Below are 23,614 nucleotides of genomic sequence, written 5' to 3' on the forward strand. Positions count from 1 at the left end.
ATTTTTTTAAAAAATCATGAATGAGTGTTGAATCATATTTTTTCCATGATTTTGTGAATATGATAAATGCATTTATTGATTTTTGCACCTTAAAAAGCCATGTATTCCTGAGAATCAACTTCTGGCAGTGCAAGGACCTCCCCTGACCTACTCCTGAGAATCATATGATTCTGAACCCTCAGGGCAAAGAGCAATGAGGAAACACCTACTCAAGGAATTCTGTGAAAATTCAGTAAGGAAGGTTAGGGAATAGGATGGTTGGCAGGAACCCTTCTAGAGTCAAAAAATATCAAACACAGACCTACAGACTTCCTGATTGGAGAGTTTTTGTTAAAAGTTTTTAAAATTTTTATTAGATATGAAATTATTTAGATTTTCTGTTTCTTCTTATATCAGTTTGGTAAGTTTTGTTTTTAAAGCGATTTCTCCAATTCATCCAAATTATTGAATTTGCAGGCTAACTATGAATTACCACATCTAAAACAAAAAATTCACTTAGTGAATTTTTCCACTTAGCACAATGGAGAATACAGAAAAAAGAGTCAGTGAACTTGAAGATAGAACAGTAGTAATTATCCAGTCAGAAGAAGAGAGGGAAAATGCAGTAAAACAAACACACACAAAGAATATTTGGGGGACTTGTGGGAAATTATCAGAAGGTCAACTAATACTTAACTGGAGAAGAAGAAGAAATGTGGAAGAGATTTAAGTTGACAAAATATTTGAAGAAACAATGGAGGAAAACTTAGATTTTTTAAAATGACGTAAATTTCAGATTAAAAATTCAACAAATCATGGATAGGATAAGTTAAAAGGAAACTAAACTTATTTACACAAAATCGACTGGCTGGAAAACAAAGATAAAGAAAAAATATTGAAAGAAAGTAAAGAAAAATGATATCCTGTTTTAAACAGAAGGAAATAAAAATTAAAATGATTGTAGATTTCAAATCAGAAACCATGAGTCTGGGAGACTGTGGGAAAACATCTTTAAAGTGCTGAAAAATGGTAAAATAAATTTCTACTGCAAATTTTATAGTCAGGAAAAAATATTTTTCAAGAGTAAAGGAAAAGTAAAATATTATTAAATGAAGAAAAATAAGAAAATTTGATACCAGAAAATGTTTTCTATAAGAAATGTAAAAGGACATTATTAAGGCCAAAGAGGAAAGTCTACTGCAGAGAAAGGTTGATATTTGAGAACAACGGAAGAGATCAGAAATGGTAAATATCTCAGTAAATATAAAAGCCAATGTTTTCTTGCTTAGTCTTTAAAAAATACACATGACTGTTTCTGCTGTTTTAAGCCTACCAGTGTGTTGTACGTTGTTATGGCAACCCTAGGAAACTAAACATAAAATAATGGAAATAGGGTGGTCAAAAGGCATATCATTTTATAATCCTCTGTACTTTCTGTATTTTATTTGAAGGGGTAAAATATTAACTCTAAGTAGGCTGTGAAAAGTTAGATATGTATATTGTAATCTCAGGAGCAATCACTGAAAACTAGTAGAAAGAATTTTGGCCAAAAAGCCAGTAGATGATTTAAAATAGTCTATTAAAATTATGACAGAAAAAGAAAAAAAAAATGAAAACAATGGAATAAAACTTAGAACAAACAACATATAATAAAATTGGAAGATGGGCTTAACATTTTCTGTACGTTATTAAAGGTTAATATTATAAGCACTCTTTTTAAAAGACACATATTGACATAATAGGTTCAAAAAAGGAGACCCAGCCACATGGTACCTAAAGGAGATGCAATTTTAATATAAATGTAGATATGAAAGTAAATGAACAGAAAACGATAAAACCTGCAAATAGTAGGCATGATATTAATCAAGACTTAAAAGAAAGAGTGTCACTAGAGAGAAAGAGAGGTGGTTTATAAGGATTAAAGGAATTGATTTTATACCTAGACTGATGCATGTGTTTCAAATATCAGTTCAGTTTTTTAGCATTTGTGGTGCTGGTTTGGGTCTGTCCTGCACATGTGCAATTTGAAGTCAAGTTGAGAACTGTGTGCATTCACACCAGAACTACAGGATTCACTTCTTTGAGTCTCTCCTCTCCAAAATTCCCTCTCACTTACCTGCTCACAGTGACTTCTTGCCCTGCTTTCTATGGCCAGAAAGATGGCATATTTCTACCAGGGTTTTAGCAATGGATAAGCTGCGCTGCTCCATCACCGGAGTTCATCCTCGGGGCAAATCCAGAAGAAAAACAGGACACAAAGGAGAAATAAAAGGGGACCCTCATCTCCTTGTGAGTCTCTTCTCCAAGTGTTGACCGTCTTCCAAAATTTTCCTACTTTTCTTTTCTTTCAGAGTCATCAATAGTTGTTTGTTTTTCTGCACCTATTACCATGGTAGGCAGTATTGTGGATAAGCTGTAGAGGCTAACGCCAGCATGGCAGAAGTGGAACTTAAGAGCTTTGGTTAAAAAAGCAACTTTGAACTTCTTCAGAGACTAAAATTAAATTAATCGTCCCTGGGCCGGCTTCGTGGCCCAGTGGTTAAGTTCACATGCTCCGCTGCGGCGGCCCAGGGTTCGGATCCTGGGCGCAGACATGGCACCGCTCGTCAGGCCACGTTGAGGTGGCATACCACATCCCACAACTAGAAGGACCGGCAACTAAGATATACAAGTGTGTACAGCGGGGGTTTGGGAAGATAAAGCAGAAAAAAAAAAAATAATTGTCCCATTTGCTAAACTAGAGAGGGATATGGGAGCCAATTTTAGTTACTGGATTTTGAATATAAATATAGAACTTTCAGGCTATTCTAGGTAAATTTCGATTTGATATTACTATTCCTATTTGCTGTGATAATTGAGTCTAATTCATGTTGATATCATATTGTGGGTATATTCACTCTTAATACATCCCAGGTAAAAAGGAGAACACAGTGAGCACCTCATGATAGAACAATCAAGAAGAACATTTGGGATCATGATGTCTTACAAAACCACAATTAGGAAAAGCAATTTCTATATAAACAGAGCTAGCAATCTTTGGCAAAACGTGGCATAAAACCAACATGTTCCAGAATCAAAATTATTTTCTCAAAGGTTTGCAAAGAGACTCAGACTTCAAATAACTTGCCTTTCAGAATGATCAAGTTGTTTTTAATATTAGTGACATTGCTTTCACCTTAAATTCCTGCCCTTAGCCGAAGAAAGTCAACCATTAAATTGTGAATAAAATGCTTTCAGGTGACTAGTTTCTCAAAAGCTGTCAAAGTTAAGAGCCCCAGACAAAAGCTTTCCCCCCACGAAAAATTTTGAAGCTGACAGCACTTTAAACTTTACTCTATACAATGGCACATGATTTACATGTGACAGCTTTTGAGAACTATGACTTCCCCATGACTGAAGGGTGAAAACTTGCTTTCCTTTTATATCTAAGACTTTAGTCACTTTTGACCAGATGGGAATTCAGACTCCGGTGATGAGCTGGTAGAACAATGAACTCTACTTTTGGTTTGCACGGAATGCACTCCACTCCTTGCAAATATCCTCAAAAATAAAAATGAGCATCACAAGCTTCTGTGTGACGCAAGTTCCCCCAATGTGCTGGTCTCTCCTCTGTTATGACACTTGCCATGCACAGTCCACACCTATGAAAGCACTCAGGAAAAAAAAATGTCTCTTCAAATTGATGATTCTTCAAATCTTACATTCTGTCTCACACTTAATTGTCAACTATTTGCTTTTCTCTGCTGTTTGGCTCCATACTTGATTTTTGCTCCTTATCTAGACGACTTCCATCAGAAGCAAGATCTAGACATGTTTTTCCTGTTCCTCCCTTACACCCCTCGAGGCAGTTTTATATCCGTGGTTTTGCACATTATGGCTGTGGTTAAAACGTATTTGTTTTTTATGCCGTGCCCATTGTTGTGTAAAGTCTGGAGTGGAATGCTATTAGCACTGACATTGCTAGATTAGTAATATTCATATTTAGATTTCCAATTTCAGCTTCAACTGTAAAGAGCATGCAAGTCCTCAATCCTGTCATTACAACAGGCAAAGGCTGGGCAAATGGAAAATCAGTGACTTATCTTGGACCCATCATATGACTCAGTTTGGGGGAAACTACCACCTGCTAATCTGGAGAGACAGGCTCATCTAGAGGGACATAGTGAGATCTGCTTACCTGGAAGAGAAGCTGCTGAATCTACAACTGGAAGGAACTCTGAAATGGTAATTTGGACAAGCAGCTTGAGGCAGAGTGTGGAGTGACATGAATGTGAGAAATCCCTGGACACTGCATTCGTAAGTGGGGCCCTCACACCTCTGTGGATTTTACCTGTGTGAACCTCATAAGTTGCTCGCTGTGAATATCTGAGAAACATCTCTTCGTGTATCTGGAAGGAGCAGGGGAAGATAAAAATCACTGTGAAATAGCGTCAGCGCCTTCTGCATAACGAAGGTCTAGACGCCAAGGCCAAAGATTTGACGGAGATTTATTCCACTTGTAGGAAGGGTATTCCTCTCATTCCAGCCCATCTAGCATTCCTGCCTCCATTAAGGGAAAAAAACAATAAATAACAAGAAAAAACAAAACAAAACAAATTTAACAGGTATGAGAGCTTCGAAGAGATAGATTGGGAATGCTGATACCAGGGAAGGAAATAAGGGATAGAGGAAAAAGCTATACCACTGAAGACAATACATATGAACCCCAAGACGATAGTCCACTAAAAGTCCAGATCACCCCTCCACAGCAGGTTAGACACACATTATTGGCCAAGCCACGGACTGAAAACTCTTGGGTTAGCTCCTGTCACCAGTTCATGATACGTGTCTGATGATGCAGTCATGTGGTACACAGCATGGCTGCCTAAGTGATGCTGTCTCAACAGTGGAAGCTATCATGACCTACCTCTCTTGAAGACAGGGACAATGTTAGGTTTGTTATTATATCTCAGCTAACTCTAATAATGGTTGCTCAATAAATATTTATTGAATAAAGGAATAAATAAACGATAATCTAATATAACATTAAACTACACAAATCAAGAGGAGCTGGTAAACCTACCCACAATGAGACACTACTAATGCCTGGGAGAGGAAGAGGAATGAGATTCATACTCATCTATTTGTTGCATGGTTTTAAATCGTGAGGATGACTGTAGATGCTGTGATCTCTTAAGAAGATAAACAAAAGAATTCTATGCAGGGTGTTGTTCCTGATTTTCTAAAATGCAATATATTGGAAGAAGATTAACACAAATCATAGAAAGGAGATCAACAGTAATATGATATGAAGACCCTAACGCTACCACCAACAGCAACAACTAAAACAACAACAGCAATTATAATCACATGTACATGGCACATTTGCTATTGTTATACCCCAGTAGCCACAGAATCTAACACATGACAGGTACACAAGTTTTGATGAAAGAAGATTTATATATTTGCTGCTTGAATGACTGTGACTTTATTCTGTGTGAATTGAAGGTAAGTAATATTAAACGAGTCACTTTCACCATGTTGGTAAAATCTTTGTAACACATATGTAATTATGGTATCATGTGTAACAAGTAGCCTCCTCTTCCTGGATTTTGCTCCAAAAATGTCAACAGCCTGGGTAAACAATACAGCCATCTGTAAGTTTTCTTCGTTTTGTCTGTCCAATAAGTAATCCATTCATTAACACAAATATTAATAAATATACATATGTAAAGTGTTTAAAACAGTGCCTGGCACATAGTGGGCTCAGTTAGCGATTTATAGTGGGGGTTAGCAAGCAGTATTCCTCTTACAATTCTTTTTTTTTTAATTGAGGTAACACTGGTTCATAACATTATAAACATTTCAGGTATGCATCATTCTATTTTGATTTCTATATGGACTATATCACATTCACCGTCCAAATCATGTTCACTGTGCTCATGCGCCCTTTTCCTCTTTTCACCCTCCTCCGTCTCCCTTTCCCCTCTCGTAACCATCAATCTAATCTGTGTATCTATATGTTTGTTTGTTGTTGCTGTTGTTTTTATCTCCCACTTATGAGTGAAATCATCGGGCACTTGGCTTTCTCTGTCTGACTTATTTCACTTAGCATAATACCCTGGAGGTCCATCCGTCTTGTAGCGAATGTCAAAATTTCATCTTTTATATGGCTAAGCAGTATTGTCTTTATATAAAACATCTTCTGCAAATTTTCCTGGTATAATACTGTAGAAAGCATAGTATTTAATAAATCTTCAACAAGCATAATATTACTAAGATACTCAAAACATAGATAAAAATTGCACCATATTTATCATTCTGTACTTCAAAAATTAAACTAAATAAAGAATGGAGGAAGAGAGGTGCATTTCTTAGTTTCCAAGATCCGCCATTTTTCTGGTGGCATCCTTATTCTTGTGCCTCTGTGTCAGATTTCTTGATGTAGAATGCTTTCTTAACTCTGTTTGTCAGGCACAGTAGTGCCTTTTTGAAGTTCTGGTCAGAACTTTAATCTTAAAGCATACCTACACATAGCTTTTTCTGGGAACGTGCTAGAATTTAGCAGGACAAGACAGCCTCATCATTTACTTAATTCTAGAAGTCTATAGCACTACTGGGAATAAGTAAAACAAAACAAAAAGATTCCTATCCCACAAAACTCATCATTCGATCTCCCACTCAGACTACATGGAAGCTCCATTTTACATTCTCCAGATTGTTAATATTTCATTTTCCAGGAAATGATGCATTCTACAATTCATTGTCCAACTTTCCAGAACAAAAACTCAGAAGAAACAGAGATGCTTCAAAAATTACAGTGAGCTACAGTGAAGTATAAATTCATAGTAACTATCTTCATAAATAATTAAGCACATGACTTATTTACTTAGTCTGCAGATAATGGTTTAATTTATTTAGACTGTTTAAAATTAAACCTCCTCATTCATTTTAATTTTAAAGATGAAAAGATTATTTCCTTCCCCCTGATTTTCAGCAACTGTATAATCCTTCTTTCTGCTCATTTCCTCTATGTGTAAACATGGTTTCTTCTTTATTTTTAATTCTTTAATTTTATCTACTTAGCAGCTATCATTCCACGTCTCTATTTTCCTAGTTTCTTGGAAGACTGCGATCATTTTTAGCAAGTCGTGTTAGTCAAACTCTACATGTGTTTACTCTTTCATTCTCTAAAATCTGTTGCTTCTTCCCAATATCCTGTTACACAATTCTTTGTTTTTGTTTTTTGCAGCTTGTCGCTATCACTGTTATAGACCCTCTGTCCATAGCATACAAGATCCAGTGGTGACAAGCTGCATTGCAATTTGCATGATTTGCTTTCAAGTCTTGCTTATAAACATGACAGTTTGCCTAGCTGCTGTCACAAACACTATATTAATATTCCTTCTCATTAACTCCACATTGGGTTGAAGAAGGGTTACTTGTAATCTAGGGACCAAGTCGGTGTTTATATCTTATGGTTGAACAATGAAAATTACCAAGCATCCTAGTTAAGCAATTAATTAGGTCCTGAGTATATTATTTTGTACAGGCTAGTCTTACAATCTGGATGCCCACACAAAAAATAACTCAGAAAGATGACAAGTTATTTTTTTCAGGCTGGGCCATAATTCCATCAGATTATTAAGCATTTTAAAGCTACAATTTAGGTAACTGATTATTGTCAGTCTTATTTCTCCATGTTACTCAGGAATTTATATGTATTAAATATGCAGGAGGGGTAAGTTTATTATACGGTTTCCTTAAACCACTGCTTGAAAGTGAAATGCATACCAATTTCTCTAGAATGTATCTACAGAAGGATCTTTTGATATGATTTGTGATATGTTATGGTTTCTAATGTTCATAACTAGGATTGCATAAGAATCTGGAAATATAGAATTGGTAATGGATAAATTAGGAACACAAGTAAACAATCCTATAAGATTATGTTGAAAGTTAAGCTGCTTGGGGATCATGTTAATAGTTGTACAGAGTGTAATATTACTCATTTTGATGCACTTGAGGAAACCTGGATCTAATTCAGATATCCTCATTTCTACAGAGTGAGGAGTACTGGCTGCAGCCCCAGCAGCTGTCCACGAAGGGTCTTCTGGAAGCAGAGAAATAATCTCCAAGGGCTCTTGAAATTGCTCTGGACCCCAAAGTCCAAATCAGTGAAGGAGATTTTCCTTATCAAGAAAGGTGTCTTGAGATTCAGATAATACAGGTAAAGTTATTTTATACACTGTACGATCACACAATTTTTGGAGAAATTTCCCAGGAACTTTCCATAAGTAAATTGATTTACATGCCACAGCAAATTATAGATACCTTTCTTCTGTTTTTGTCATATTATTTCATATTTAATTGCTTCATGCCTGATTCTTCTCACTTCTGAACTAAAGGCAGGAACCTGGAACAGCGCTTGGTAAATGGTACCTGTGCAATAGATATTTGCTAAATTTAATGAAATTTGTTTTTAATGTAATTCTGAGTTTTTCATCATGTTCAGCTTCAAAGCCTTTTGGTGTAGAATTCTTTTAGGAAGGAAATTTTTTAGGCCACTATTGTTTCCACGAGCAGCATATATTTATTGGAAAATCAAAATTCATTTATGGATTAAAACCTGCTTTGGATCCTTTATGCCCCCAGGATTTGTGTTTATGAAATTCATTTAGAATGCTGTGTTAAGTTCGTACCTCTTGGTCCCAAAGCTACTGCAACATGAGTACAAATCATCAATCTGTAAACATATTATTTTGAGGAAGAAGCAGTAAAAGCCACAGACATTTGAAACCTTTTCTAATGTGTTAATGATATCAGGATATTTTTAATATATCTAAGTTCATTTACTTTTGAAATTCAAAATTATTGGTGCAAAGTATTTTATTAAATGCTAGATTCCAATTTTTGTTTCTGATCACTCATAAGTTTAATTTATGTTAATGTGCTATTTTATTTAGCCTTTAAAAGTACAAGTTACGGCTTTGTAGTATATTTTGAAGTTAGGGATTGTGATGCCACCAGCTTTGTTCTTTTTTTCAGGGTTGCTTTAGCTATTCAGGGCTCTTTTGTGGTTTCATATAAATTTTAGGATTCTTTTTTTTTCTTTTTTTTGAGGAAGATTATGTCTGAGCTAACTGCCGCCAATCTTTCTTTTTTTGCTGAGGAAGGCTGTGCCCATCTTCCTCCACTTTATATGTGGGAGGCTTACCACAGCATGGCTTATCAAGTGGTGCCATGTCCACACCCGGCGAACTGGCAAACCCTGGGCAGACGAAGCTGAACGTGTGCACTTAACTGCTGTGTCACCAGGCCAGGCCCAATTTTAGGATTCTTTGTTCTATTTCCGCAAAGAGTGTCACTGGGATTCTGATTAGGATTGCATTGAATCTGTAGATTGCTTTAGATAATGTGGACAATTTAACTATGTTTATTCTTCCAATCCATGAGCGTGGAATATCTTTCCATTTCTTTATGTCATCTTTGATTTCTTTCAATAATGTCTTATAATTTTCAGTGGTTTCTTGGTTTCACCTCCTTGTTTAAATTTATTCCTAGGTTTTTTACTCTTTTTGTTGCAATTGTAAATGGGATGGTATTCTTGAGTTCTCTGTCTGCTTATTCATTATTAGTGCATAATAATCTAAACAGCATGGTACTGGCAAAAAAAACCAGACACACAGATCAATGGAAAAGAATTGAGATACTCCCAAGTACTTGATCTAATACATTAAGTTCCAACTCCTGGGGGAATATACACACATGGATAAATTTATTAGATTTAACTTCATATTTGTAATAATTACTTTTTTGGTCTGCCCCTATAGTATACGTCTTCCAAAATACCATAGAGATAAATTCATTTGGTATTATACTTTTTTGTGTCTGGCTTCTTAGTATAATGCTTTTTAAATTCATATATGTTACTGTGTGTATCAGTCATACATCTCATTTCATTGCTGAGCAGTATCCCACTGTATGGATATACCAAAATGGTTATACATTAGCTATTGAATGCGCATTTGGGATTGTTTACTGTTTTCTGAATCATTTTCTATATAAAAAGTTTCATAAGGAAAATAGCAATTCCACTGACAAGTTTAGGTTTAGCAATAAATATTAGCCTCGTCTAGTTTTCTTTGCCATGTTATTATATCATTTTATTTATATTTTTATTTATTTTCTATTTTTTATTTGATTAGACTAGACAGATTGGAAATTTTCAAATAATGTGTTTTATTTGTACATTTCAAATCTCATGTATTGAGATTTGATATTAGTTGTTAATTTATTCTGATTTATCTTTTTGCTAAAGTATTGCCTTATTATTCTGTCTATTTTTTTGTAATTTCTCTCTTAACAATGAGGTCATCTGAGGCTGCAATGATTTCAATATATAATGTTTTATTTTGCACCAGACTCAAAACAAAATGGACTGAAATATAATAATGATCCTTTATTTTCCCAGATCAATCAAAGGTTTCCTAGGGGAATAATTATTTTTCTTTCTGTTTTTTTTTTTTTTTTACTATTTTGATTTTGGATTTGTTTTAAAACCCCTGGCATATTTCTCTTTTAAAACATTAATGTTGATAAAAATTACTGTGATCTGTTTCACAGTCTAGTGTATGACTTTTTTTTTTATGGCTTACATTTGCTTTTTTTTTGAGTTCATAATAGTTGAGGGCCCGCCTGGTGGCACAGTGGTTAAGTTTGCACGGTCTGCTTTGGCGGCCCAGCGTTCACCAGTTTTGGATCCTGGGTGCAGATCTACACACTGCTTGTCAATCCATGCTGTGGTAGGCGTCCCACATATAAAGTACAGGAAGATGGGCACGGATGTTAGCTCACAGCCAGTCTTCCTCGGCAAAAGAGGAGGACTGGTGGCAGATGTTAGCTCAGGGCTAATCTTCCTCAAAAGAAAAAATTTAAAAAATTTAAAAAACAAGAAAATTACCTTGATATTTCAGGTTTCTTTTTTTTTCCAATTCTGAGCTCAGCTTGTGTCGAAACTTTCATAGTTATAAAGGCCAGTAGTAAAACCTTTTTTCATCATTGCTCAGAATTTCATACACACACATCACCCCCCCCAAACTCATTTATCTATTGACAAGTCCTCAGTTATCCACTGCCGTCTTTATACACACACACTCACACACACACACATTACCCTAGACATGAGCCAATATTGTACTCTATGCTTTTGCTTCTCAGAACTCAGAGATCACTCATCAGGTAGACTTGAAGCTCATCTGGTGCTCGGATTTGGCTATTTTCATCACTGGTCCACTTCAGTAAGAGCAGATCTCAGAGAAGATATTTCAGCTTTCAAAATAGTTTTCCTGGGTGGGCTCAAATGTGTCTCTCTCGTAACGCACGTCCCTCTCCTTTGAACTGTGGCCTACACTTCACCTAAAAGTCTTAGGAATATTGGATATTCTACCAGAATTTTAACTCTGTAACCCAAACTTTAAGCCTGCTTTTCAGCCATGTCTGTTCTGCATATCTATAAGCTAAAGGATTATTTGAATCTCTCTGATTCTCTACCTACGCTTTGACTCAGGAGGTCATATTTATCTCATATTTAAACTCTCCTTTACAGCTGGAGCAGCTAGTGCATGTAAAAATTCCTATTAACCAACATTGCCCATAACTAAAACCTGCCACAGGGGCATGCTGCCCCAATGTTGTGTCCCCCACCTGAAATTAAACACCAGTTTCCATTTACTTCAAAAAAGTTAGTTTTCTGCACTCTGACTAAATCTGTGAATAACCTAATTCCACAATACCATCTTAAATATTCATTTTCTGGTAGTAATCAATGTAAGCAATGGGGATCCAAGTAGAAAACCCAAGGCATATTCAGCTAAGATTTTTAAACAGATTTTGATAAATGGATTACTTATTGAGATGTAAATAGCCTTTAGAAAAACTGAAAGGGATGTCAAGGCACACAGAGACTAGTAATAGCGTGAAGACATGACCATCTGTAATAAACCCAAAAGTTCAAGGGGAAGAGCTCAGTGAGAGGCAATATTCTTCTGTCTCAATCATTGTAGGACCAGGTACCAGGCAACTAGACACCACCTCTATAGCTCAGAGCCTGACCAAATTATTCAAACCAGCTGATTCTAAACTCTTTACCCTGCTCGGCCTTGCTTTTCCCTTGGAAACTCCAATAAAGGCTCTAGCCTAAACCTTGTTTTTGCTCCTGTCTTCTGCCTCCTGATCAGCCTGGTGTTTTTCCCTGTGGTCCTACGTGGTGCACTGTGCCCCCTGTTTCTAGGACCTATGAGTATAATAAACTTTGTTTTCCTGAGCTTCTTCTGTGCCTCTTCTTGTGGCCATACTTGACTGGCCATCTCATAAAAGAATACACAACAGGAATACTTCCACAATCAGAACACAGCGCCAAAGAAAGGAGAGAGTGAAAAAATGTCTTTGTCACTCTTCCTTCCAGTGCTGTGATTTTTCTACTCAAACCATTCATCCAGAGGCCAGAGGGTGAAGAAGCCCAGGTAATGACATGTCTAGGTTTAATAAAATTCATAGAATTGGCCATTTTGTTTGTTGTTGTTGTTGTTGTTGGAGGGAAGAGAAAAGAAGGCATCTTCAAGTATGACATATAATCAATTGGTCCTCTTTTAAAGATAAAATTACAGCTTTTTTCTTTTATTTTGTAAAATGTTTACACCATATCTCCATATTCTTAACATTCATGTATCTTAACTAACTCAATTTTGTCCTCAATTATTTATATTAGTCTTTGGGGAAGGAAATATGTTGGTCAAAATGGAGTTCCAAACTCTATGAGTGGGTAATGATAAATATATTTCATGCTCTCACCACTTTTCTAATGCTGGCTATTAAGGGGCTCTGCCTAACACAATCACTCAAGAATCCATGCTGATGAAGATGCCAACTCATCATGTGCTTCCCTCATTACGATGGTAAGCCATGCAGTGACTGTTAAGGTTTCTGCCTGGAAGTAAACACATCATCCCTGCTAGTATTTCATTAGCCAATAATTCACATCTTTCTACCTAGCTTTAATGCAGTAGAGCTGTGCGATCATACTGTGTGATTCAAGAAGCAAATTGAAATATTTTCAAATAATTGTAATAATTACCATGGAGAATGTATTTTATTTGGCTTTACTTCTCCCTAGATATACATTATTTTGTCATTTCTCCCCGCTCATCTCTCTAAAAAGTCCCTGTAGACATTAGGCAAAATATTTTCTCATCTTAACTTAAGAAGTTTTATATTATTGTGAAGGACTCTCTCACCTGATCTCTGCTTGGCATGAATTTTTGGCCCTGATATAAGGTTGAATGAAAAGTCACTGTGTGGATACTGGATTTCTGTGGATGTCAATGCCAAGAGCAGCTATTAGTGGCATTAGAGGAAATAAAAGAGACCTCTAAGTGCTTCAGCAAAGAATCTTGCTTCCTATCCAGACCCCTCTAAGTTGAGCAGTATGACTAAGTTAGGGATTCTATCTAAATTTTCTTTAGAGGTGTCTAGATCATGTTGAGTTTTCAGAGCAAAACAAAAGAACTGGATGATGACTCTGTCATCAATATGATTTTTCCTGTACTATATTTGGCTAAACTATTGAAATTCCTGGTATGTCAAAAGCATCTTTTGATAATTTCATTGGAATCAGGAGGAGAGAGGAGTATTTAGAGATAAAAGCTTATGTCATCATCTTGCCATAATTTCTGGTTTTGGATAATAGCATTGAGGATGCCATAGAGCGAGCAGAGGTGACAAGTAAAGAGTATAGGCAATGATGAGAAGAATCTGAACCAAGCAAGAGCCAGCAAAGAAAAGGGAGACGTTAAAATTTAGATGCATCTGTAATTTTTATTGCACGTTGTTCCAACGTTTTTGATTGGGCTGGGGTGAGTTTCAGTAACGTGTAAGGAGAAAATAACTAAAGCAGCCACTGAAGGAGAATAGGTCATTAATTTACAAAATAGATGGAGATACATTTCAGGTATAGGAAAAGTAAAGATACAATAGTTTTTAATATGTAAAAATGCTGTAACAAAAAATTTTTTTTTACTGAAAAGTCAAAATGACCACCAACACATATATAAAAAATTGTACTAAAACTCAGCATCAATCAACTGAATTAAAAAGATTTTCAATGATATTTTTAACCCATCATATTACAAACATTTTAAATAAGCTCAAAAATGCCCAGTACTGGCAAGGTTTTGGGGGAATGGAAATTTCATATACTGTTGGTGAGTGTATACATGAAAAAAAAGTCTTTTTTCCCAAGAAAATTCAGAGATTTGTATTTAGAATTATAAGTGTATAAATATTTTCAAGCATAAATTACAATTCTAGAAATCCATCTTCCAAAATACTTACCTATGTATAAAATTATATGCTCAAGGATGGGAAATATTACTGGAAATCACTTAATGTCCATTCCCAGGTAAGTGATAATTATAGTAGAAACATATTATTTAAGAACAAGTAACCATTAATAAAAGATGAGAAGAGTAGAAAATATACTGGTCTAACCAACCTCTGAAATTTTAGAAGGCTTCAAGGAGCCTATGAGAGAAGACTTTCTTTATATATGTGTTTCTTGGCACAGAAGCAACAGATGCTGCATGCACGTTACAATTATTGCTGTATTTCATTCTCTCTTGTTGTCAAAGAAGAAATATGTGACTGGTTCATATTTGTGAGCAAGTAGAGATGCTTGTAGGGTGAATAAAGTTCAATGCCATTTCAAGATGAGATGCAACTAATCCATCTTCATATCATAAATTTCAGTTGTCTGGTACTATAGCTGAACTTTCCATTCTTGAATTAAAGATGAATGAATTAGGGTCTTCGTGTGACACCAAAAAAGTAATATATACACTGACCTGGAAATTCAATGTGTTTATCAGAGAGCTGAAAATAGAGATCATTGGTAAGACTTTTAGAAAGTAATTCTGTACAGGTCTAAAAGTAAGATCTAATTAAATAAGAATATTTGGTATTTTAGCTGCTAGTGATGTGAAATTGAAGATCGTATCAAGCAAGATTGTGATTTGAATATTTCAATAAATTTGCCTGATTGGACTACATCTATCATAATAATTCTTCAAACTTTTGTCTGTGTGTGTAATTACTTATTTCGTGACATCCTTTTTTCTTTATTAATTCTGTTACTAATTTAGATATGAATTTGAGTATCTAAACTCTACTCTAGACAATAGTTTGACAATTGTGAGTTTGAGTTTAAAATATAGTTTACATGATTAGACACCATGTCTTTTAGTTAGAATTACCTCTAATCCTCTAGACACAGTCAATATCATGAGCTCATATATCCTTACTTAGAGATACAAACTAATTTATCCTAAAGTTGTACTGCTTGATTATGTAGAAAACATCTAAATTTTACAATTTATAATAGGTATCATTTTAGTTACTATACCATGTTAAGTACTCCACTTTTCAGTCAGCACCATGAAATATAATTTGTGGGAGGAGAAACAGATTCTGAATGAATAAATGTTAAGGCTAGTGCTTACACTCCATTTCATCAGACTCCCATATCTATGCTCTCTCCAATATACTTACAGTATGAAAAATGTCATCTGGGATAAACTAATGAAATCCATCACATCTTTACTAACTCTTCATTAATTAAGTATTAATATTTACCTTAAGAAGAGGTTAGGCTTGATCATTAATAGTGTTAATAATGATATATTTCCTTTAGTGAACCAAGGGAAGTCACATGCTTATTCACAAAATGAATAAATTTATTCAGTCATACATTCAATACGCCTCATTTGAAGATCTACCATTTTCCAAGACTTATAGCACTTGCTGGGTAGAGTGTTGAACATGATAGAGACAGTGTCTGTTCATAGGTCTTATAGTCAAGGAAATAAATATATGTTATAAAAAACACTTTTGATGCACCATACCATGTGTCCGTGGCCCACCAGTTTTCAAGGCGGCTCTACTGGACAATTCTGTTGACTTTGCTGGTTTCCCACGTTAACCATGAATAGTCTTGTTTTGTTGCCCTAGGGCTATCTCCAAAACCACAGACAGATGGACAGCCAAGCACATGCACAAGTTAGAAGCACAGGGGATTTTACGTTCCCAATGTTAACCCTCAATCAGTGGAGTGCAGTTTTCCGTGGATGAGTGTCCGGTGGAAGAAACCAGCAGACAGAATGATGGAAAACCTTATTTAACACTCACTGAAAGTGACAGTTTGGGGCAACACACTACAATGGTTGGAGCTCTACCCTTTGGAGTGCTGTGCCCAAACAGCTAATATGTGGTGCTGTGTTGCCAATAGCTAGAACAGCAGCTGTGGTACCCAAAGTGTGGAAATGGGATTCGACCTGCTCACCATCACTCAGTTACCCACTTGCATAATAGGTGCTTACAGTCCTCCAAAATAAAAGTTCTGGTTTTCCATAATGGCTGCACCAGTTGGCATTCCCACCAGCAGTATATAACGGTTCCCTTTTCTCCACTTCCTCTGCAACACTTATTTCTTGTCTTTTTAATAAGAGCCATTCTGACAGGTGAGAGGTGATATTTCATTGTAGTTTTGATTTGCATTTCCCTAATAATTGGTGATGTCAACATCTTTTCACGTGCCTATTTGCCATCTGTATATCTTCTTTGGAAGAATGTCTGTTCATACACTCTGCTCATTTTTTGATCAAGTTGTTCATTTTTTGTTGTCAAGTTGTATGAGTTCTTTATATATTTTGGAAATTAACCCCTTATCTGATACATGACTTGCAAATATTTTCTCCCAGTTGGCGCGTTGTCTTTTTGTTTTGTTGATCTATGAAGATGGTTCAAAAAGTTAAAAATATAAATACCACATGATCCAGCTATTCCCTTTCTGGGTTTTATCCAAAGAACATGAAGATACTAATTTGAAAAGATATATGCATCTCTATGTTCATTGAAACATTACTCACCATAGCCTAGACTTAGAAGCAACCCAAGTGCCCATTAACAAATGAATAGATAATGAAGATGTGGTATATATATGTATATATATATATATACATATATATACACAATGGAATAGTACTCAGCCATAAAAAAGATGAAATCATGCCATTTATGAAAATATGGATAGACCTGGTAGGTGTTATGTTAAGCGAAATAATACAGAGAGAGAAAAACAAATAGTGTTTGATTTCACTCATATGGGGAAGATAAACAAACAAACACATAGATAAAGAGAACAGATTAGTGGTTACCAGAAGGGAAAAGGGTGGGGGGAGAGAGAAAGGGGTAAACGGGCATATATGTATGGTGATGGATGGAAATCAAACTTTTGGTGGTGAACATGATGCAGTCCCTACAGAAGCTGAAATATAATGAGGTACACATGGAATTTATGCAATGTCAGAAATCAATGTGACCCCAATAAAATAATTTTTAAAAAACGTTCTGGCATCCTAGTTACTAGGGGTTGATTGGGCACGTGTCTACCAGAAGGATACCCTAAGTGTTCTTCATAAATTAAAGCTAGGGCCACCATCTTGTCACTTTGGGCTCCTTATGCCTGTAATCTATAGAGGCCATCCCAGGCCCTTTACACAATAGAGGCGAGGAGGAGTATATCTGTACCTCAGTCTATTGACTGGGGAAAGTCTTGAAACATCCATGCCCTTGGATAATATGGCCTCATAAGGAGAAAACAAGTAAGAGCTTGGACCTTTCAGGAATAAAAAGTAATTTGATTTTAAATGTGAATAGTCACATGTATCTCTTGGCTACCATATTGGAACAGCACGGCTTTAGAGGGGCTGGGATGATTAATCCTGGTTGTTCATAGGAGCAATGATTTTATTGATGAAGCCTGTGATAGTTAATTTTATGGGCCAGCTTGGCTGGATCATGGAATGCCCAGATATCTGGTTAAACATTATCTCTTGGTGCGCCTGTGAAGGCATTTCTGGAAGAAATTAGTATCTATATTGGTGGACTGAGTAAAGCAGATGGCCCTCTCCCATGTAGGTGGGCATCATCCAGTCTCTTGAGGGCCTGAACAGACCAAAAAGGCAGAGGGAGGTTGAATTCATTCTCTGCCTGACTTCTCAACTGGAACATCGATCTTCTCCTGCACTCAATGCTCCTGGTTCTCTGGCCTTCAGACTTGGACTGGAATCTATACCATCAGCTCTCCTGCCCTCAGGCCTTTGAATTATACCTCCTGCTATCCTGGGTCTCCAGCTTACAGAGAGCAGATTGTGGGACTTCTCAGTTTCCATAATTGTATGAGCCTATATCTTATAATAAATCTCTTAATATACATATATATCCTTTTGGTCTTGTTTCTCTGGAGAGCTCTGACTAACACAAAACCTTAAGTGGCTTGGCTTCCTTCCCTGACATTTTCAAGATGTTCCAATTTCTCCTTTGGGGTCATTTCCTAAGTAAACTACTTCACCCATGTTTGTTTCAAAGGGGTCATTCAAAATAATAAAGTTGGACCCACACCTGACACAATATAAAAAAAATCCTCAAAATTAATTAAACCTATGAATCTCAGTTCTCCAACTCTAAAACTCTTAGAGACAAACATAGATATAAATCTTCATTATGTTGGGTTAAGCAAAATCTTCTTAAATATGATACCCAAGGCACAAGTGACAAAGAAAATATAGATAAATTTGGCCTAACCAAATTAAAATACTTCATGCTTCAAAAAGATACAATCAAGAAAATGAAATTGCAACCTGGGAAAATTGAAGAAAATATTTGCAAATCATATACCTGATAAATGACTTGTATCTGGAATATATATAATCTCTTACTATTCAATAATAAAAAAGACAAATAACCTCATGTAAGAATTGGCAAATGGGCTGAATAGATTCTATAAAGCATATATACCAATAGCTAATAAGAAGAAAACATGCTTAACATCATAAGTCATTAGGCAAATGTAAATCAAAACCATTCTTCATTCCAACTAGAACATTATAATCAAAAGACAATAAATTTTTGTAAGAATGTAGCAAAATTGGAAACTGCATATATTGATAATTGAAATGTAAAGTAATATAGCCACTTTGGAAAGCTGCCTGGCAGTTCTTTAAAATATTAAAAATTCATTAAGGTTAAAAAATTCATAAGAAGCACCATGCAAACCAGCACTTCCATTTATAGGTATACAACGAACAGAAACCAAAACATTACAACACAAAAACTTCTGCATGAATGTTCGTGGCAGCATAGTTTGTCTTAGCCAGAAAGAGAAAACAATCCAAAGGACGATCAACTAAAGAATGGATAATAAAATGTGTTGTCTCCATAGAATAGAGTAGCACTCTTTAATAAAAAGGAATGTAGTCCTGATTCATACCACAACTTGGATGAATGTAGAAAATCTTCTAAGTGAAAGAAGCTTGTCACAAAAGGTCATATACATTATGGTTCCATTTATATGACATATCCCAAATAGGCAAATCCACAAAGAAAGCAGATTAGTGGTTGTCCAGGGCTTTAATGTAGAATGACTGCTAATAGGTGCATTCATTTCAAAGTAATGAAAATACTCTCAATTTGATTGTGGTGATGGTTACACAATTCTGAGCATATAATAACTTTATCTCCATAAGTCTCTTAAATACTGCGAATACTTAAGAAAATCTAATTAAATATGAGCATGAAATAAATAACTAAAAATAATTATCATTATTGAGGCAAATTACAGAATACCTAAATAAATGGAAGAATATACCACTTTGATGGGTTAGGAGACTCAATATTGTAAGGATGTCAACTCTTCTTAAAGCAACCTATAGATTCCACACTGTCCAAATGAAAACACCAGAATTGTCGACGGGGAAGTAGAAACTGGTGAGTTTATTTTGTAATCCATAAGGAAAGACAGGGAGCCAAAAATAGGCAATGCAATTGAAGAGAAAGAAAATAAAGCCAGAGGACTTACACAATCAAGTATCAAGACTATTTAAATAGCTAGAGTAATTACGATAGCGTGGCATTGGATAAGACAAGTGTCCAGCATAACAGAATAGAGCAGCCAGAAACAGATCAGCACACACACGAAAATCAATCCCAGATAGATTTCAAATGTAATTTTACAAAAGATGGTAGAACTTTGAGAAGAAACATAAAATCTTTATTATCTTAGAGTAGGCAGATATTTCTTAAAGGGTGCATGAAAAAGCACTAATATTTTAAAAACGATAAATCTGACTTCATATATTAAAAGTAAGAAATTCTGGATCAAAGTGTATCATTAAGAGATTACAAGACAGTCCTCAGAGGAGGAGAAGATATTTGTAATACAGGTACCTGACAAAAATAAACAAATATCTCATGCTCAGATTATATATTGTCAATAAGAAAAAAGAAAAACAACACAGCCAAAATAATAGAAAACAGGGCAAACAGACTTGAATAAACACTGTAAATAAAAGGCATTCAAATAAACAATAAACTATGAAGAATGTTCAGGGTTTTTTTTCTTTTCTTTTCTTTTTGGTGAGGAAGATTGGCCCTGAGCTAACACCTGTTGCCAATCTTCTCCCTTTTTATTTTCTTTTCTCCCCAACTATTACTATACAATTAGATGAGATGCAGTTAGTACAATTAGATACAGTTAGTAGATACAATTATCCATATCTACGCACAATCACAAGGTTGACTCTCACAAACATAATGTTGAGTGATGGTTGCCACACACAAAAATGGGCAAAAGTAATTTCTGCTATTAGACATCTGTATAGTGATTGTTATTAGAGGATGTGCCTAAAAAGGTGGGGCTTCTGGGGTGCTCATAATACACTGTATCTGGATGTGGATGCTGGTTACATAGGTGTGTTCACTCTAATGTGCTTCCATTATGAACGTGTGTGTGTGTGTGTGTGTGTAGCCCATGTCAACCCAAGACCAACTGAATCAGTATATCAGATCATCAAATTTTGGCTCCAGCCACCTGAATTATTTTAAAACTCTTCAAGAATTCTGATGCAGAGAAAAAGTGACAATTGCTTCTCTATTCTAAGGTGGAGATTAATAAGAAAAAAACCCAGCTGTATATTTGTACCTTGAGTAGCTACTATTTGAGAGTGTTGTCCACATGCTTTGTATCCATGATTACCTTTAGCACTCATTTCAACCCGGAAAGACACACACTATGGTTCCCACAAATGATGAGAAAACTAAGCACAGATTGTCTCGAGTACTTGTCTCAAGGTTCAATAGCTCATAATCGTCAATGTTAGATTTGAAATCCGATCCCCTCTTATGCTAAATATTGTTCTCTTTTCATACCGTCGCTGCCTGCTAACTTTATTTCTAAAACCAACAGCAAACAAACAAAAACATAAAATTTGGAATTAAAAATATTTGGTCTTTTTCTCTTCAGGAATAGAGTTTGAAAATGTACTGATCAGTGTAAAATCAGCTTCCTTTTCGACATGAAAGATGAAGAATATGTTACAAATCCTTCAGAACAATAAAAAGTTCTTTTCATCTTTATCCACTCTGTCTTTATTCATTTGTGGTGCTCTTTGGGTCTCTTCTAATTTTTTGGAACAAATATAAAAGGAAACAAATATGGCAAGTTTTGACAAAATACTGAATAGCAGAGAGAAGATGAGGCAACGGACGGACGCAGCATCTTAGGCTTTGCTTCAAATCCTTATGCCCCTGCGCACATTTTCATTTGTAAAATTGCTCTTTCAATTCAAAATGCTAAAGATTGTTAAGGTACATTGGCAAGTGCTTTCTTTTCAAATAGATAAAGCTTAATGGATCATGGCTTAGTTTCCTGATCCTTGTTTTGTTCCTTTTGTATACTGCCATACTTGTAGCAAAGCATATTATTCTTTCGAGCATTCAATCTTCAGGGTTTAGGAAGGTCAAGCCTTTCGGGGAATGAAGAACTAGAAAGTTTTGTATGACTTTTGCCATTTGTTTGTAAAATCTCCACAACACACATATACACACACACTGAAAACAGGGTCCATGTCTTTATGATTTAATAATTACTTTATATACATTCCAATTATGCTAGATTCTCACTTATCAGCATGAATTGTTAGATATAAACTATTTTAGGAGGGAAAAGGATTATTTGGTTAATAAATTAAAACTATTTTCATGGGGGCTGGCCCTGAGGCCAACTGATTAAGTTTGTGCGCTCTGCTTCAGTGGCCTGGGGTTTGCCGGTTCAGACCCTGGGCATGGGCATTCACACCATTCATCAAGCCATGCTGTGGCGGCATCCCACATAGAAGAACTAGAACAACTTTACAACTAAGGTATACAACTATGTACTGGGGTTTTGGGGAGAAAAAAAAAAGAGGAAGATTGGCAACAAATGTTAGCTCGGGCCAATCTTCCTCACCAAAAAGCAAACAAAACACCAAACCCTATTTTTATGAAAGAAAACATGTGTGAGCCCAGTATCCAGATTCTGGGATGTTAATATAATCATTATTATTTTTTTTTAAAGTTATTTCAGTCTTCTAAAGAATTGAAAGCCCAGAAATACTTTTCTCCCTGTATCAACAATAGGCATGAAATTACGCTTGAACACGGAAAAGCACAGTGTTTGTCTTCATAAAAGAACAAAAAGCAACTCTTGAATGTTTTCCTCTTTGGTTCTTTTTGTTTTTTACACAAATAGTCACATCCTCTTTTGACAAAATAATTATCCCATTATGTTCTTCCAGAGACTAGTTAAAAGAAACGATAGTTCAAGAACATTAAGACACAACAAGGAACCATTTCTTTCTGTTTTATTTAAAAATATCTCAAATATCTGAACTTTTTTTGTTAGTAAAAATGATAGTGGCCTTGTAAGTTATGTGAGCTGATTCACAACACAGGTCATTAATCCAAAGTATTAGAAATTAAAGTTCTTATCCACACATTTTATTTTATATTACTGATTAAAATTACTTGAACTTGTCTCATCTTCACCAATGTTATCACATGCTCAAGCGGGACACAGATTGTCTACAATTTGTAATTTTATTCCTTGGAAAATTATGAGCCAGCACTTCCTTGAAAAGCAATTGTAGTGTGATGACAAATATACACACTATACTTACTACACCAAAGACATGTCACTTTAAAGGTCCAATTACTTATCAGTGCTCCATATCACGTCCCCATTCCACTAGAGGTGGAGCAGAAAAATTTCTAGTTCAATAAACCCACTACTTTATTCAGCCTCTTTCAGATGGCTTGGTTTTTCAGCTTTCCTTTTGTCATCTGTCTCTCACCAAGGGAGCAGTTAGCTTTAATGGATTTGGACATATCCCTGCCTTCTGGTCCTGCTGCTCTAGCTATGCAAGCAAACCCAGCCACAGGGACCTCCCTGGTCAGCTCATCAGTTAGCACCATCAGTGATCTTCAAGTCCCTTTAACAAGGTTGGGGGAAGGCAGCTTCTGGATGTCTTCTTATCCACATGGAACCCAAGGAAAATTCCCAGAAGTCCAAATGAGATGCTGCTCCTGCCAAATTAGGCCAGGCTCCTGGCCAGTTTGACTTCCTGTAGCTGTTTTGGGTGAGTAGAAAACAGAAAATGGACATGTGAGTGGGAGATGGAGTAAAGGCAATAGGCGACTCTTGGGCTCTCACCTCCTCGATTTTTGTGTT

The 23,614-nt window shown here is 35.7% G+C and overlaps 2 non-coding genes across 2 annotated transcripts; both read right to left on the bottom strand.

Moving 5' to 3' along the window:
- Positions 1-10,955: 10,955 nt before the first annotated feature.
- Positions 10,956-11,025, bottom strand: LOC139077994 (small nucleolar RNA U2-30). The gene has a single exon (XR_011530656.1). It is a non-coding gene; the product is annotated as a small nucleolar RNA U2-30 (small nucleolar RNA).
- A 147-nt stretch (positions 11,026-11,172) lies between these two features.
- LOC139077995 (small nucleolar RNA U2-19) lies at positions 11,173-11,251 on the bottom strand. Its single transcript, XR_011530657.1, has one exon. It is a non-coding gene; the product is annotated as a small nucleolar RNA U2-19 (small nucleolar RNA).
- Positions 11,252-23,614: the final 12,363 nt, after the last annotated feature.

This window comes from Equus przewalskii, chromosome 20 (assembly GCF_037783145.1).
Source record: "Equus przewalskii isolate Varuska chromosome 20, EquPr2, whole genome shotgun sequence".
In the NCBI taxonomy this organism is placed as follows: domain Eukaryota; kingdom Metazoa; phylum Chordata; class Mammalia; order Perissodactyla; family Equidae; genus Equus; species Equus przewalskii.